Genomic DNA, 15,789 nt, shown 5'->3' on the forward strand with positions numbered 1-15,789 from the left:
GAATCAGTAAATGTAAAATGAACTTTTTCTTGGAAATAAGCAACTAGCACATAGTTTTCTTTCACCTGATATTTATTTAGCCTGGTATAAAAATATGCTGTCTTTGTAATTGGGTGCCTACAGCATGTATTTGATAATTATAACACACAAATAGGTATTCTATAATTTCCTTTTTGAAGAGACTATATTATTGGCTAATACATTGCAAGCACTTTGGGCATAGGAACATGTCTACTTCTAACTGCTATAGACCAGGTCAATATCATTTTCACATGCATAAGGATAATATATGAATAGGCAAGTTTAACAAAATGTATAAACATGGTTAGGCATTGACTAAGATGGCTTTAACATTCTCTTTTATTTTTTAACATCTTTATTGGAGTATAATTGCTTTACAATGGTGTGTTAGTTTCTGCTTTACAACAAAGTGAATCAGTTATACATATACATATGTTCCCATATCTCTTCCCTCTTGCGTCTCCCTCCCTCCCACCCTCCCTATCCCACCCCTCCAGGCGGTCACAAAGCACCGAGCTGATCTCCCTGTGCTATGCGGCTGCTTCCCACTAGCTATCTACCTTACGTTTGGTAGTGTATATATGTCCATGCCTCTCTCTTGCTTTGTCACAGCTTTTAACTTGGTTAAAATTTAGATAGATTTCCTTCTGACTACAACCCCCTGACTTCCCTTTTCTTAGAGCATTTACTTGAGAAAAGTAGCCATCCGTCGTAAATTCTTTCTCTGTTCCTTTGAGATATAAACCTTCTACAATCCAGGAATGTCTTTCTCAAGGACCTGAGAGGCTTTCCATTGAAATGAAATCAACAAGATGGTGCCCCACTTCGTAGTGTCTGTGGGACGGTGGGAGCCTGACTTCCTAAGTGTCAGTTAGCAAACACGGATACCTCATCACCCTGACCAGCCTCCCTCCAATGTCCTCCTGTACTTTTTCACTGTTCACTCTCATGCTTAAAATCTCTTTCACCTTTTCTTTCAGTGGAGTTGACATCAATCTCTCTTTCCTACTGCTATAGTCTTAAATAAATCTTTCTTGTCCTTTTAACTAGTCTGGGTAAATTTTTCCTTCACAATTACACATGAACATGTAACAGCATGCTCTTGTTGTGTAGCTAACACACACTCACGCAGACTTTCAATGATAACTTCACCAGTTCATCTGTTTTGGAAAGAAGAAGAAACGGTTCTTATTGATCATATTATTTATTTCTTTTTTCAACTGTAATTCACTCATTCATCATCCCTTTTTTTTTTTTTTTTTTTTTTTCGGTACGCGGGCCTCTCACTGCTGTGGCCTCTCCCGTTGCGGAGCACAGACTCCGGACGCGCAGGCTCAGCGGCCATGGCTCACGGGCCCAGCCGCTCCGCGGCACGTGGGATCCTCCCGGACCGGGGCACGAACCCGTGTCCCCTGCATCGACAGGCGGACTCTCAACCACTGCGCCACCAGGGAAGCCCCATCATCCCTTTTAACCAACATTTATAAGAAATACAATCAGGGGAAGCTCAGTATATCATGCATAAATAGAAGTCGGTAATACGGAAATTTCTTCCATTTATAAAACATCCTTACCCTTCATCCCTGAATCCTGAGATGGGTAAAGCAGAGCTGTTGTATTATTGCCCTTTTACCAGTCTTGCTCTGGATGGAGACGTGGAAGAAGAGACCAGCTCCTTTAAATTTTTTCTTCTCCTTATATACAAATATCTGGAACTTCTTAAAATTACATGTGACTTTATGGTTATGATTCGAGGTCTGCAAATATCATCTCTAACAGTAAAACAACAACAACAAAACTCTGCAAAAAATTTTAGTTTGTTTTTTTGTAGTAGCATTTATGGAAAATCCCCTCCCCTGCAAAAGGGGTTGGGGATCCGTCTTTTTCTTCTAAGCAGTTTAGGGTCTCTTTAGGACCGAGTACAAAATTGTGCCCAGCCACTGACATTCTCACCTTGTAGGTGCTGACCCTGTGGTAATCTAACCCCTGATAAAAGTGAGAATTTTTATTTTGCTTTCTAATTCTTCAAGATTTAAAAACAAGTCCAAGGTAGGTAGTTAAGCTGTAATCACTTCTAATGACTGTGACTTTTAAGAACAATGACCCTCTGAGATGGAACTATTTGGTCATTCATAGGTTAGTTAACCTTTTGGAAGCTCAAAGCCTCAATTATTTTTTAGCAGAGAAGGAACTTCACAGTACAAACATGCCTGTGCCTTTAGTGATAAATGACACAGGATAATTTAACCAGTGACTTTCTGAACGAAGACTATTTACTCAGGCGTAGACTGAAGATTGTATCAACAAACAATGAAAATGAGTATTATTAATTAATTAACAATATTGGGACTAAGTTAATGACTTAATTTTTTATCAAAGAATTTTAAGAATGAAAATATCAAGGGAATTTATTTAAATGGCTAAATGGAGCAGTCTATCAAAAGTCTGACAGATATTTACTTAAGGAACTAATTTTGTTTTCTCTGTATGTTCTTTAGTAAAAGAGAAATTTCTGCTCTCAGATACATATCCAGTGAGTTTGACCTGAATATGCATTGGTATAACAGGAAGCACATACTTGCATAACATTGAGTTTATTTAATTTGTTTGAATTTCAGAGAGAGGTGCCTAAAAGTTAGTGCTCTATGAAGGAGAATTTACACTTAAGCATTTCTAGAGTGTATGAGAGTATGTGTGTGTGTGATTTTTCTTAGAAATATGTGACCCTAAATGGGATAATTTAATGTCTCTATGTACTGAATATCTTTACCTTTCATTACTTTTATTTCTTTCACAGGCTACCCGTTAATAAGAAAAACTGCATAAGGTCATATTATTGTATAACATAGCTCAAAAGAGGCATATGAATTTTAACATCAGGTAAGTGACTTTTCTTTCTGCACTGATGATTGGTAGTCTGTGTCTTAAATTGATACCAAAGATTATCTGATTTGATTTTCAAATTTCGTGCTCTCAGTATATATTAAGTCCCTATGCTGCGTAGACTACTGCCCTTGACACGAGAGAGAAAAAGTCCTCAAGCCATTTAAGAGCTTTTCTTTTTCCACCAGCTCTTTCCTCCTAAGTGAGTATGGCTATCACTGATTTCACTTAAAAAAATTGACCATGCTAACTGCATTATGACGCTCCCTCCTTTGTGTCAAAATAGGTTTGATGTTTACAATTTGTTATGTCTGCACTTCCTTTTCAAATCCTATTATCATAAGCTATTAGAGTGTTAGGTCAAGTGTTACTTCTTTATGCCATTTACAGTGTTGTTTCTTTGCTGCTTTGTTGAAACCATTCATCAGACAGCGATTGTTTTATATAAGCAGTGAGGTATGTGTAGGATGCGGGGCAGTGCCGCTGGGAGTAGTCTCTTTATAATTGCTCAGAATACACTACCTGAATTCCATTTGTCTTCCCAGGCATTGGATGATAAGCCACATGCTTGTTTATGCATCGTTCGCCTAGGTCATATTACGAGAACTAGGAATTATATTTGCAAGTACAATTTCAGATTGCTTGGAAGGACTCACCATAGCCCTAGAATGAAAAGGATGTTTTCAGGATGCATGGATAATGCGTGTTATACACCTTGGGATAAAACTGTGCCGAGTGGGTTGTACTCTCTTTGATGTAGAGAGTCACTTCTCCTTCTTTGCTCCCTGTCTGACCGCCTGTGTCAAGACTTTGCTGGATTATCTGTGAAACCCATATAAGTTGTGCCTGGCAGAAACTGGGAGCAGTAGCAAAGTTCCTCAGGGACCTCTGAGAGAGAAAAGCTGCAAATGAAGTATACAAGTACACAAAAAAGGAAATACCTCCTAGATGGTACTCAAATTAGCATCACAATGGCACAATATTTTCACTATGTTATTGAAATCATATTAATCTTTTGCAAATTATAATATGAAACATACAACTATATAATATGGTGCTTTAGGTTTTATCTTAAAAACACTTTGACCATCAAAATTAATAATGCAATGTGATGCAAAAGACAAAAGTACCTAGATACATCTAGTGTTTTTATTGGACATCCAGCTCGACATACAGGCAATGATGACTTGAGATGTTCAGGGAAATTTCAAGGTATAAAACTTTATACATAATTTAGAAACCTATGCAAGACAACTTAAAGAAAGCTCAGTTTTCAGTGTAGGATTAAAAAGAATAGGGATCTAGATGGGTTTGAAGGGATAAAGAGATACATGAAGAGAAAGGGTACATATAAAGCATGTTGGCTAAAGAAATGAGATTTTAGATTTAATAAATTACCTTCATAAGTCATTAAATTAATGTCATATGACTTAGGTGGATTGTGTTGATATAATCATATATAGAGAAAAAAAGGATGAAATAATTTGGTATTACCAAAAATATGTAAGGTAGCTCCTTTGTGGTTCTAGGTAGGAAGTACCAAGGGTGCAACTGAGGCTGTAGAAATAAGCATAAAGTTAAATTAATGGACAGAAATATATTATGAATGAAGAACAAAGGAGTTTGCTATTGTAGATATGGATTTTTGTAACTATCAGGTTACAAAAATAGTGTCATTTTGAAAAGTATTCAAACAAGCATATTTTTCTATAGTATATTTTTATTTTAAATGTCTTTTGAAATACACTGTATTTTAAAATCTAAACCATGTAATATATCTTAATATATTCACATTACAAAAAATGGAAACCAAGTCACCTAAAGATAACATGACTTAATCTTGTTTATGTGTCACTCACCTAGATCATCTGCAAGAAGCAGGGATTGTATTTGTAAGTATTCAATCCCTGTATTACGAAACAAAAGAAAGAGAAGTGAAATATCCATGTAAACATCCTGGAAAAAAATAGAGTAAAGAGTTTCCTGGTTAAGTTAGAGATTGTAATTTTCATTGCAATTTTGAATGAAAAAGTGGATTTTTAAAATGTGTGTCACTTGACTGGTGTCATAGGCTTTATTTGTCCTTACCCAAGTTCCTCTGTAAAGTGAGAACCAGGTAAAGAACCTCGAATGTTGTTGACACCAATTTATTTGTATTTCGCAATTTCGGTAGGAACCTCTGAAAAGTTGGAGATCATAAGCATATTTTGCAGATTTCCTTACTCTCACCCTCTCTCTCCCCTTCTCTCCTTTGCTCCTTCATCTCTCCCACCTTCCCTTTATTTTCTGCAAGTATGGGTGAGGCTACTTACTTGCTATGTAAAATTGGCAGGCTAAGTAGCCTCTCTGTGCATCAGTTTCTTATGGAAAACAGACACAAAATTAATATCTACCTGGCGGGTTATAGGATTAAATAAGTTAAAACACCCTTGTATCAGATGCTGCTGGTTCAGGACCAGGTACCTTAGATCCTTGGTCTGCCCTTTCCCTCTGTGCGGTTGGTGCTTTCACTCTTTGCTCCTATCTATTCCCTCCAAGGGCTTGCCTTTGGGGTGATTAAAGCCTCTTTATTAAGGAGGAGACTAGAAGTTTGCCCCAGGCCCTATAAAACTCAAGTCCCTTGTATCAAGGCAAGGCAGCTCTAAGGAGCCCCTTCTGGGTCTGGCTGCAAGCTGGACTTCATCTAACACCACGTTTTCGAGTACCTATTTGCCCTTCTCTAGCCTGCTTCCTCATTCATTATGGATCTTTCTTGAGGGCTTTCCTTCAATAAGCAGTATTGACAAAGTCCAGTGCATTTATAGGGAAATCATAGGGGCTATACCACCAGCAGGACTTGGAGAGTAAATGGAGGGTAGAGTAAATCAGTAGCCTAATGAATCACAGTGATCCGTGACATTTAGAAAAATTGCTGACTATATTTTCCTTTCATTTGGTAAAACATCTGGTGAGATATGAGATTATTTTTGCAAATTAATTTAGTATTCGTAGTAAATGTACTTCGTTTGTGTATTTTGTTTTCCCATCAAAATATGAGTGTTTGTACTTACTTCAGTCATGCTTTATTTAAATGGTCTTTTCAGACCAGCTTCTTGTCACAAACTGTGGCCTTGCTAAATGTCTTACCCAATTAACCAGTTAGCAGGGTTAGTTTTTTACGCTAATGGATTTTTTGGTTATGGCTTTGTCAACGTGTTATCTTTTCCTGAAAAGCACCACGAGGAACTGTATGGAAGGTTAAGCATCCGAATTAAATGATTGCTACCAGTTTTCTTCTCAAAGAAATGCTCAGGACAGATACATAAGAAACATACAATTTATGCAGTGTAGACATTTGCATTATCAAGATTCCAAGGATATGAATGAAGTCTATTTAACTCAGTACACTGTGATGCAGCTTAGTAAAGATGTTTGCATTATATACATGCAGTATTCCCTCAAGCAGAGGGCAGGATAAAAGTGCTTATTAAGCTGAGCGCCAGGAAAGTGCAGAGTGATCTATTTAAAGGTCAATGAATCTTATAAGAAATATTGTTCATAAAAAAAAGAGAAAGAAATGTTGTTCATAACTAAAAGTAGTTATACTAATGAAATTAAATGTTTATACCTAAAACTCAGATTTGAAAAAAAAAAATTGTTTTTCTCTGATATTGTATTTTCAACTTCCACCTGTACCAGAAGACATGACGAGGAGTGAGCACAGATGGAGAAGATTTTAATGTCACCCATTAAAGATATCTTTGTTTTATCCACTTCAAAACTGTCCAGATGTGGGCTTCCCTGATGGCGCAGTGGTTGAGGGTCTGCCTGCTGATGCAGGGGACATGGGTTCGTGTGCCGGTCGGGGAAGATCCCACATGCCACGGAGCGGGCTCGCTGAGCCTATGCTCTGCAATGGGAGAGGCCACAACAGTGAGAGGCCCACGTACTGCAAAAAAAAAAAAAAAAAAAAAAAAAAAAAAAAAAAAAAAAACTGTCCAGATGCTTTCATTTATCTGAGGAAACTACAGAGTGAAATTTACCTAGTTGTGTAATGGCAGGGTCAGTGTATGATTAAGTTTTTAAGAAATGGTGGAACTGTTTTTCAAAGTGTTTGTACCATTTGCACCCCCAGGAGTTGTGTATGAGAGTTCCAGGTCTTTCGCATCTTCATCAATATTTGGCATGGTCTGTCTTAAATTTTAGCTCTCCCTACAGATGTATAGTAGTATCCCATTTTGGTTTTAATTTGGATACTCCTAATGACTATTAATATCGAGCATCTTTTATATGCTTATTTATTATCTTGTATATCTTTTTTGTGAAGTATTTCAATTATTAGCTTCCCCTCCCCTTTCAACTAAGTTTTTTTTTTTTTCCTATTATTGAGGTTTGAGAGTTCTTTATATACCCTGGACCCAAGTCCTTCATCAGATATATGATTTCCAAGTATTTTCTCCCAGTCTGTAGTTTTTTATTTTCCTTTTCTTAACAGTATCTTTCAAAGAGCATACATTTTAAATTGTAATAAAAGAAACAGTTTATCAGTTTCTTCTCTTATGGATAGTACTTTTCGTATCAATAAGTGGTTCTGGGATAGCTCCATGTAAAAGAATGAGATTAGAACATTTCCTCATACTACAAACAAAAATAAACTCAAAATGGATTAAAGACCTAAAAGAAATTCAGACCTGAAACCACAAAACTCCTAGAAGAGAACATAGGCAGAACCCTCATTGGCATAAATTGTAGCAATATTTTTTTGGATATGTCTCCTAAGGCAAAAGAAGAAAAAGCCAAAATAAACTAACAAAACTTAAAAGCTTTTGCACAGCAAAGGAAACTATCTACGAAACAAAAAAACAACCTATGGAATGGGGGAAAATATTTGCAAAGAATTCAGCACTGTCTTGGTCATCTGTTTTCTTCAGCTGATGACCCAGGTGGTAGCAGCAGCAGCATCAGGAGACCTAGATAGTGCAGACCTGAGCCCCAACCTGGGTTGTTGCCTTCTGATTCCATTCCTTGCCCAGCCCCACTCTCACATGTCAGGATCTTTGCTGGGGGCCAAAGCTGGTTCCGGCAGAGTGTCCCAGCTCCTGCAGGGGCGGTTCCTCTCCAGCCCCTGGTCTCAGCAGCACCTACTGTAGCACACCGACGTCCTCTGAGTCCCAGCCCATCCACAGTGGCTCCCATCTCTCTCAGCCTGGAGACTCTGGACCGGCTCTGGCCCAGTCAACCTAGCAAACTTCCAACCAATTGGCTGCAACTCCACCTTCTTCAACAAGGACTGATCTTTTCTTCCAAGGGTTCTCTTCCACAGATGTTCTTTCCTAGCCTTGGTGGACCTCGTAGAGTTTTCTCTCCGTGTTTTTACTTGCCCCCTATGATTGTTCTATATTAAATTATTTGTATTGCATAAATAATGGATATATATATATCAATTTTATGATGCATAATATTATTTACATTAAAATTTCCTTTACTGTGTGGCTTCTGTCTCCAGATTGGATACTGATTAATCTAATCTTTTCCCATCCTTTTACTTTTAACCTATTTTTGTCTTTGTATTTAAATTACGTTACTTGTAGGCAGCCTATAGTCAGGTCTTACATTTTTTATACAACTGACAAAATTTAAGGTGTTAAGACCACTTACATTTAACCTGACTAGTGATATAATTATGTTCAAACCTGCCATCTTGACTCTTTCTACCTCGTTCCCCCCTTAAATCTCATTTCTGTCTGATCAAAGGAGGGAGTGTGCCAGGGGCTGCCTGGACTCTCCCTCCCTTTAAGACAGAGAGCTGGGACTCATGTAGGGCTCACCTTGTTCATTTCCTGCCCGTCAGTGTGTTTGCTTTTGATAGCTGCCATAACAAATTAATAAAATCTTAGAGACTTAAAACAACACCCACTTACCTTCTCAGTTATTTAGGTCAGACACTGTGTGGCTCAGCTAGTTCTCTGCCTACAGCCTCAAAGGCTAAAATAAAGGTGCAGATAGCTGCATTCCCTTCCAGAAGCTCTAGGGGACAATCTGTTCCCAGGCTCATTCAGGTCATTGGCAGAGTTCATTTCTCTGTGGCTAAGGACAGGGGTGGTTCTCAGATTGAAGAGGATGCTTATATCTTCCGACTAGAAGTCACCTTCAAAGCCAACAAGGGCTAGTCAAGTTTTTCCAGGCTTCTAATCTCTGCGATCTCTCCTACTGCCCCCTCTGCTCCTCTGCTGCTGCATTGCTTCTAAGGACTCCTCTGCCTATTCCTCTGTGATCACATTGGAATTCCTGGATCATGCAAGATGATCTCTCTATCTGAAAGTCAGCTGATTAGTAACTTTAATTCTATCCATGGAGTTCTTTCACTATGTTAGAGTTTGAACGAGTAATCAGAGGACGGTAATCTTGGAGGGTCGTCTTCAGAATTCTGGCTATCCCACTCAGCAATCGCTGTCCTTTTTTTTTGTCTGATGTCCAGTGACTTGAAAATCTCATTGTCTCTTATGATTTGTCTTGTTGTTGGTTTTTTTTTGCTGCATATGGGATTGTATATCTATTTTCTGCTACTCTGTCTTGGACAGAAGGTGATGTCTGTGTTCAGGCTTTTAGGGTTTCTCTTCCCTCTGCCTTTCTAAGACTGTGTCTGTGTGTTGCTCTAAGAAGTAGAGAAGAACAGTTGGCATGCCAGGGGGACCTCTACTTATTCTTGAGCTTGTGCTTATCTCTGACATGAAGTGTCTACTAGGTGAATATGACCCCTGCCATCTTGGTGTCTGCATACATGTAGCTGGTCTCTTTGGTTTTCGGGTTGTCACCATGACACCTGCTGTGGAAGTCCACAGTCCTGTCCATTCAACTCTAATACAGAATCACCCACACACTTTGTTTTCTTTGTCCTGACCCTGGTTTTCTACTGAAGGACTGAGACTCTGAACAGACGCAAGCCCTATCCAGCCCCAGGATTCCATCTCTCCATGTGGAAAGAGAAAATTCTGACCATCCTTCATGCCACATAGTGGCTATGGGTAATCAGAATTGCCACCTTAGGCAAGGCTATATTTTGACTTACCATCCCCAGTGCTGTGGTTTTGCTCCTACATCATCTGTGTGGGATTCTCTTGGATGGCTGTAACCTGCCCCACTACATCTGCAGAGGATTAGCCACTGCAAGGTTTTACGTTTGTGGTGTCATGTTTCCAGTCTGAGGGTGCTGGCTTCTGACTCCTTTGCTTTCCTTCCACCAGTCCTAAAATCTTCCCTGACCCCTAAACTGGACAGAGAAGACTTTCTCTACTATTCCTTCATAAGTGGATTTCCTGGAAAAGTCTTTCTCTAGTATTTCTTAATTATAATTTAGACTTCCTAGGCTTTCCTTCTGATATGCAAAGGGAAAGCAAAAGAAAAATTTATATTAATAAATATATGACTATATTTAAACATATTCCATAGGATATCATGAAATAAAATTAAATCTATAATAGAGTGAAGTCTGCATGTTGGCAGATTAATGCCTTTCTGTTCTTTCAAAAACTATCTAAGGCATTTCTGCATGTAGATCAAGGCTTTGTGAAATAAATACAGGTAATGGATAAAATTACAGAAATAGTGGAAAAAAGGGCACAGAAGATAAGTTGATCTGCTCAGTACTGAATTACTGAATTAGGACAGAAAGGGAGAGAAGAGAAAATAAGATGACACTTAGGCAAAGGTTTCTGGCATAGAATTTTTGGAGGAAAGTATAGAGATCAGAGAGGTAGACTCCAAATCAGCCCTTGTGGTTATTTAAAAGACAAATGTGAAAACATTTATTTTCTTTACATCAAACAGTGTACCCTGTCATTATATCACTGAGAAAACTCAATAATGTTTCTCTACTTTTCAGTACTTCTTGCGAATGTAACCTTGTGCTATGATGAGGCACGACATAGAAGCAGGAACCCAGTGTTATTTTGGTCACATGTAGCCACATACAGTTGCTAGTATGAGCAGATATCTTCCCTTAAAAAAAAGACTTAAGTGGAACTCATATGAATTTTTAAATTCCATTTATTCAAAATAAGTAATATGAACTTTTTAAGATATGATATGTATCTACTTTCAGGTCACATATAAGGAGAGGGAAATGGACAATAACTGTGAGTTAATGGAGAAAAAAATCCTAGCACACAGCAGCCGTATGGTGCTTTATTCCAACTGAATGGAGCAAGGTGAATGATCTGAAGAATGGTGGCATGACGAAATCGATCCACATTGAAGAAAGAAGAAATTTATTAGGGCTCAGGAGGTTGACACTAGACCTCATATTCTTCTCTATTTCTAAACACCAAAGTTAGAGAAGGGGGATTTAGAAATAAATATCTAGAAGGCTTTTTTCCATCTATTATCACTGGGGTAAGCTTAGTCCCTTGGAACAATGAAAATAAGTTTGAAAGAGCTTCTTGTTTTTCCAACTCTTTGTGAAAGTGGTTTCCCTATTTCTATCGTCTGTTGCCAAAAGTGTTTAATAACGTTTATCTTTGACCTTCTACCCATTTGCCCTTTTAGTTTATTTGTGCCAGCCCTGTGAATCCATGTGGTACAGAGCAATTTAGTGAGTATCTGGTCTGTAAATCAAAACCATCTCAAAGCAGTTTGCAACGATACAGGAGTGTACTTTTTCTCCAAGCTGTCTTCAGTCAACAGGCAAGCGCAACAGAAAGATGTAAGTGTAAATTATAGGTTCAGGTTATTTCTTCTTTGTTGTTTCCTTTCCTCACTTGTATTTGAAGAAGGTCCACATTATATATCTCAATACCCAGAGAAGAGCATCAGATCGATAACAGATAAATATGCATCTTACGTTTATGGCCAAGAAGGTATGAGAAATTTACTTTTTCACTTAACTTATGAACACATTTAAAGGAGACTGTGTTAAGTGGGATGAGTATAAACTATTAATATATTCCTCTTTTTTTTTTATTACTCTGTCAAAAGGGTAGAAATCACCCAGAGGTATGCATAGCATTGGCTTAACTCCAAATTCTGTCATCAGATTAGTATTCAACTTAATGTTGAGGGGTTTAGCCATTATAATTAATCATCCTCTAAGTGCAGAAAGATACTTAATACCTCGTCCCTACTCGTTATTTAGATTTTTAGTTCTGTAGTGAAGGGCCTCAGAAAAGATTAATTAAGTCAAACACTTTGGGGTTATTCTCCCATCATTGTACAGAGGATTTACATACATAACTGACATTAGTGTGTGTGGATATTCCTCCTGTAATTCTCTAGAATATCAATGAAACCAATCTCTCCCTAAGTGAGTATGTCTAGCAACAATAATATACATCAGAATTACATTAGTAACTCTAGTATTTTACCTTTATTATTTACTGTTTTTGTATTGAGGTAATAACCAAACAATTTTCATACATAAGGCAGTACATACATACTGTGTTTGAGGAAAAATAAAAGCTGATTTTATTATGGAAAATAACTCTAACCCAGTTACTTCCATATACTTATTGAATCCCAATTATCTCAGCTAAAAAAGGGATAAATTCAAATTGTGATCTCTAAGATTGCTTATAACTTAAAAACACTGTAGTTCAGTATGTAATGTATTCAGATCTAAAATGAATCTCAAATATCAGAAGACAGAGTGCAGAGTTTACTATTTGAAGTAAATAAAGAGGTTATGAATTTTAGCATTGCCAGTGTTAATTAGAAGTACTTGAAATTCATTCTTCTATGCGAAAAGAGAAATTCTTTTTTGATATTTCTTTTTTTCATTTATGAAATACACAGTCTTATGTTTAAATGACCCAGAGATTGTCACATCAAAGAGGGAAGAATCCATGCTATAATTTGAGATTCCAGATAGCCAAAGCTAACTTGAGAAAGAACAAAGCTGAGGAATAGCACATTTCCTGACTTCCAATGAATTAAAAAGCTACAGTAATTTAAAAATATGGTACGGACACAAAAACTGACATATAGGCCAATGGAACAGAACAGAGAGCCCAGAAATAAACACACCTGTATCATCTATTGATCTTCAACTAAATTGCCAAGAATACAGAATGGGAAAGGATGGTCTCTTCAACAAATGGTGTTGGAAAAACCAGATATCCACATGAAATAGAATGAAATTGGATCTTTATCTTGTAACATATATGAAAGTCAACTCAAAATAGATGAAAGATTTAAACATAAGACCTAAATCTGTAAAACTATTAGAAGAAAACATAGGGGAAAACCTTCATGGCATTAGTCTTGGCAATGATTTCTTGGATATGACACCAAAAGACAAACAAAAACATACAAGTGGGACTACCTCAAACTAAAAAGCCCCTGCACAACACAGAAAACAATCAGCATAGTGAAAATGCAACATATAAAATAGGAGAAAACTTTTGCAAACCATGCATCTGATAAGGGGTTAATTTCCTCAACATATAAGGAAATCCTACAACACAATACCTAATAGCAATACTCGATATAAAAATGAGCAAAATACTTGAATAGACATTTCTCCAACAAAGACACACACATGTCTGAACAGTATAGGAAAATGTGCTCAAGATTACTAATCCACAGGAAAATGCACAATGAGATATTACATCCCACCTCTTAGAATTGAAATTAAAACAAACAAACAAACAAAACGTTAACAGGTATTGACAAGGATGTGGAGAAATTGGAATACTTGTACACTGTTGGTGGGAATGCAAAATGGTGCATTCGTTATGGAAAATAATATGGAGGTTCCTCAAAAAATTAAAAAATAGAACTACAATATAATCTAGCAATTACACTTCTGGGTATAAACCCTAAAGAACTGAAATCAGGATCTCAAAGAGATATCTGTACTCCCATGTTCATAACAACATTATTCATAATAGCCAATATATGAAAGCAACCTAAGTGTCTATTGATTGATGAATGAAAAAAGGAAAATGGAATATAGTTCGGCTCTTAAAAAGAAGGAGATTCTGCCATATGCAACAGCATGGATGAAAATGGAGGACATTATGCTAAGTGAAATAAGCGAGTCACAAAAAGATAACTACTGCATGATTCCATTTACATGGGGTGTCCAAAACAGTCAAACTTATAGCAAGAGAGTAGAATGGTGGTTGCCAAGGGAGAGGAAAATGGGGACTTTTTCAATGGCTATAAAGTTTGATTATGCAAGATGAATAAATTCTAGATATCTGCTATGTGACACTGTGACTATATTTAACAACACTGCATTGTGAACTGAAAAATTTAAGAGGGTAGGTCTCGTGAACTATTCTTACCACAATAAGAAACATAAATAAAAGAGAAGAAGCACAATCAGCTTAACTTTCTAGCATAGCATTCCTTAAATTTTCCCAATATCATACTAATAATTTTTTCAAACGTAGTTCTTCATCCACAACATTCATTCTCTATACATCAGACTGCAAAATTCATACCATAGAAGACTCTTTCATCCTCAAAATATTTTTTTCTATGGCTTTGTTTACCTCTGTGGAGGTCATTTATCAAAGCATAAACCATACGTGGGCTTGAAAATATTTAAATTCTATAGTTGTGACTATATTCTCAACCAGATGCAGGCCCTTTTTTAACTTCAAAAGGAAATTCCAGATACGGTTTACTCTTGAGTTGATAAATCAAAAGACAAAGTGTAAATCAATATTGTATTAAACATGTTAATTTGAAAAATCTAAATAGATGAAATATAAGGTATTATTGTTCATTTGTTTTCAATTCAAATTTTTAAATGTTAGATTCTTAATTCACCCTAGTCTATGCAGAAGAGTCAGTGTGCCTGAATAACCAAAAATCATTAAAGATTATCTCAAACTGGATTTTTCAAGTGGAAGGCCACTGCTTGGGGAATGTATTAGGCAAAATGCAGCAATTGGTGGTTATTTATTTGACGCATATATTTTTCCACTCAAAGAGATTGTAAGCTTTTGGATGCAGTAACTGAATATTATATTTCTTTGATATCTTAAAACAGAAATTAGCAAACATTTTTTTCTGTGCAGGAGTAAATAAAAAATATTTCCAGCCTTGTGGGCCATATTGTCTTTGTCACAATCACTAAACTCTGCCATTTTAGTGCAAAACCACTATAGACAATTTGCAAACAAATGAACGTGTTCCAATAAAACTTTATCTATAAAAATAAGAATCCAGTTTGACCTTTGGACAATGGTTTACTGATTCTTCCATATGAGCACACAATAGTGCATAATAAAAATGAACTTAAATGCAAAATCAGTGTAGTCTCATTTGCTTTTTAACATTTTTCTACAGTATTAATTCTTTTACCGTTTTGTTATAATTGCTAATCTAAGTTGTACTATCGACATTCAAATCCACAGAGAAATTAACTGTTGACCAAATTTTATATATAAGCTAACATCTGCATATAAAAATACAAACATGTAGGTAAGAAGGCCAACAGTTAACAGTGGGGTCTTGTAGTGTAATACTGCAATTTTGTTTGTTTCTGATTTTGTCAAATTACTTCAATGTGTATTACATTTATTTTTATAACAAAACTAATCATTTTAATAACACAATAGATCAAGATTGTTCTACATGGATCAATTATGCATGAAAATTAATACAGATGTTCATGTTTATTTACTGGATAAAAATTTTAAATTACATCAAAGACATCCTACGCTAAGAAAACTACTTGCTGTGATTTTTAAAAAATGACTTACCATGCAATTATTTTAGCGGATCTAATTCCAGTCTCTGATATCCTATCACAATGATTATAGGATTTTAATCACTTTTATCAGTGAAAAAGCACTCTCACACCACTACGTGAAGATATCCACAAGATCATACATGGTAAAGTTAGCCCTGTTTTGTTACTGTAAGTCAGAAACAGAGACCACTGGTTACTGACTTCTA

At 36.5% G+C, this 15,789-nt stretch overlaps 1 long non-coding RNA gene across 2 annotated transcripts in view; it reads left to right on the forward strand.

The window, feature by feature from the left end:
• Positions 1–15,789, forward strand: part of LOC132593850 (uncharacterized) — a 407,474-nt gene that overhangs the window by 341,522 nt on the left and 50,163 nt on the right. The window contains exons 6-7 of one of the 2 annotated variants that reach the window (XR_009559783.1): positions 2,819–2,901; positions 10,985–11,547. This is a non-coding gene — a long non-coding RNA (uncharacterized lncRNA). Of the gene's footprint in view, positions 1–2,818; positions 2,902–10,984; positions 11,548–15,789 lie in introns of those variants that run through there. The other variant, XR_009559782.1, reaches the window with a different exon arrangement.

This window comes from Globicephala melas, chromosome 18, assembly GCF_963455315.2.
Source record: "Globicephala melas chromosome 18, mGloMel1.2, whole genome shotgun sequence".
In the NCBI taxonomy this organism is placed as follows: domain Eukaryota; kingdom Metazoa; phylum Chordata; class Mammalia; order Artiodactyla; family Delphinidae; genus Globicephala; species Globicephala melas.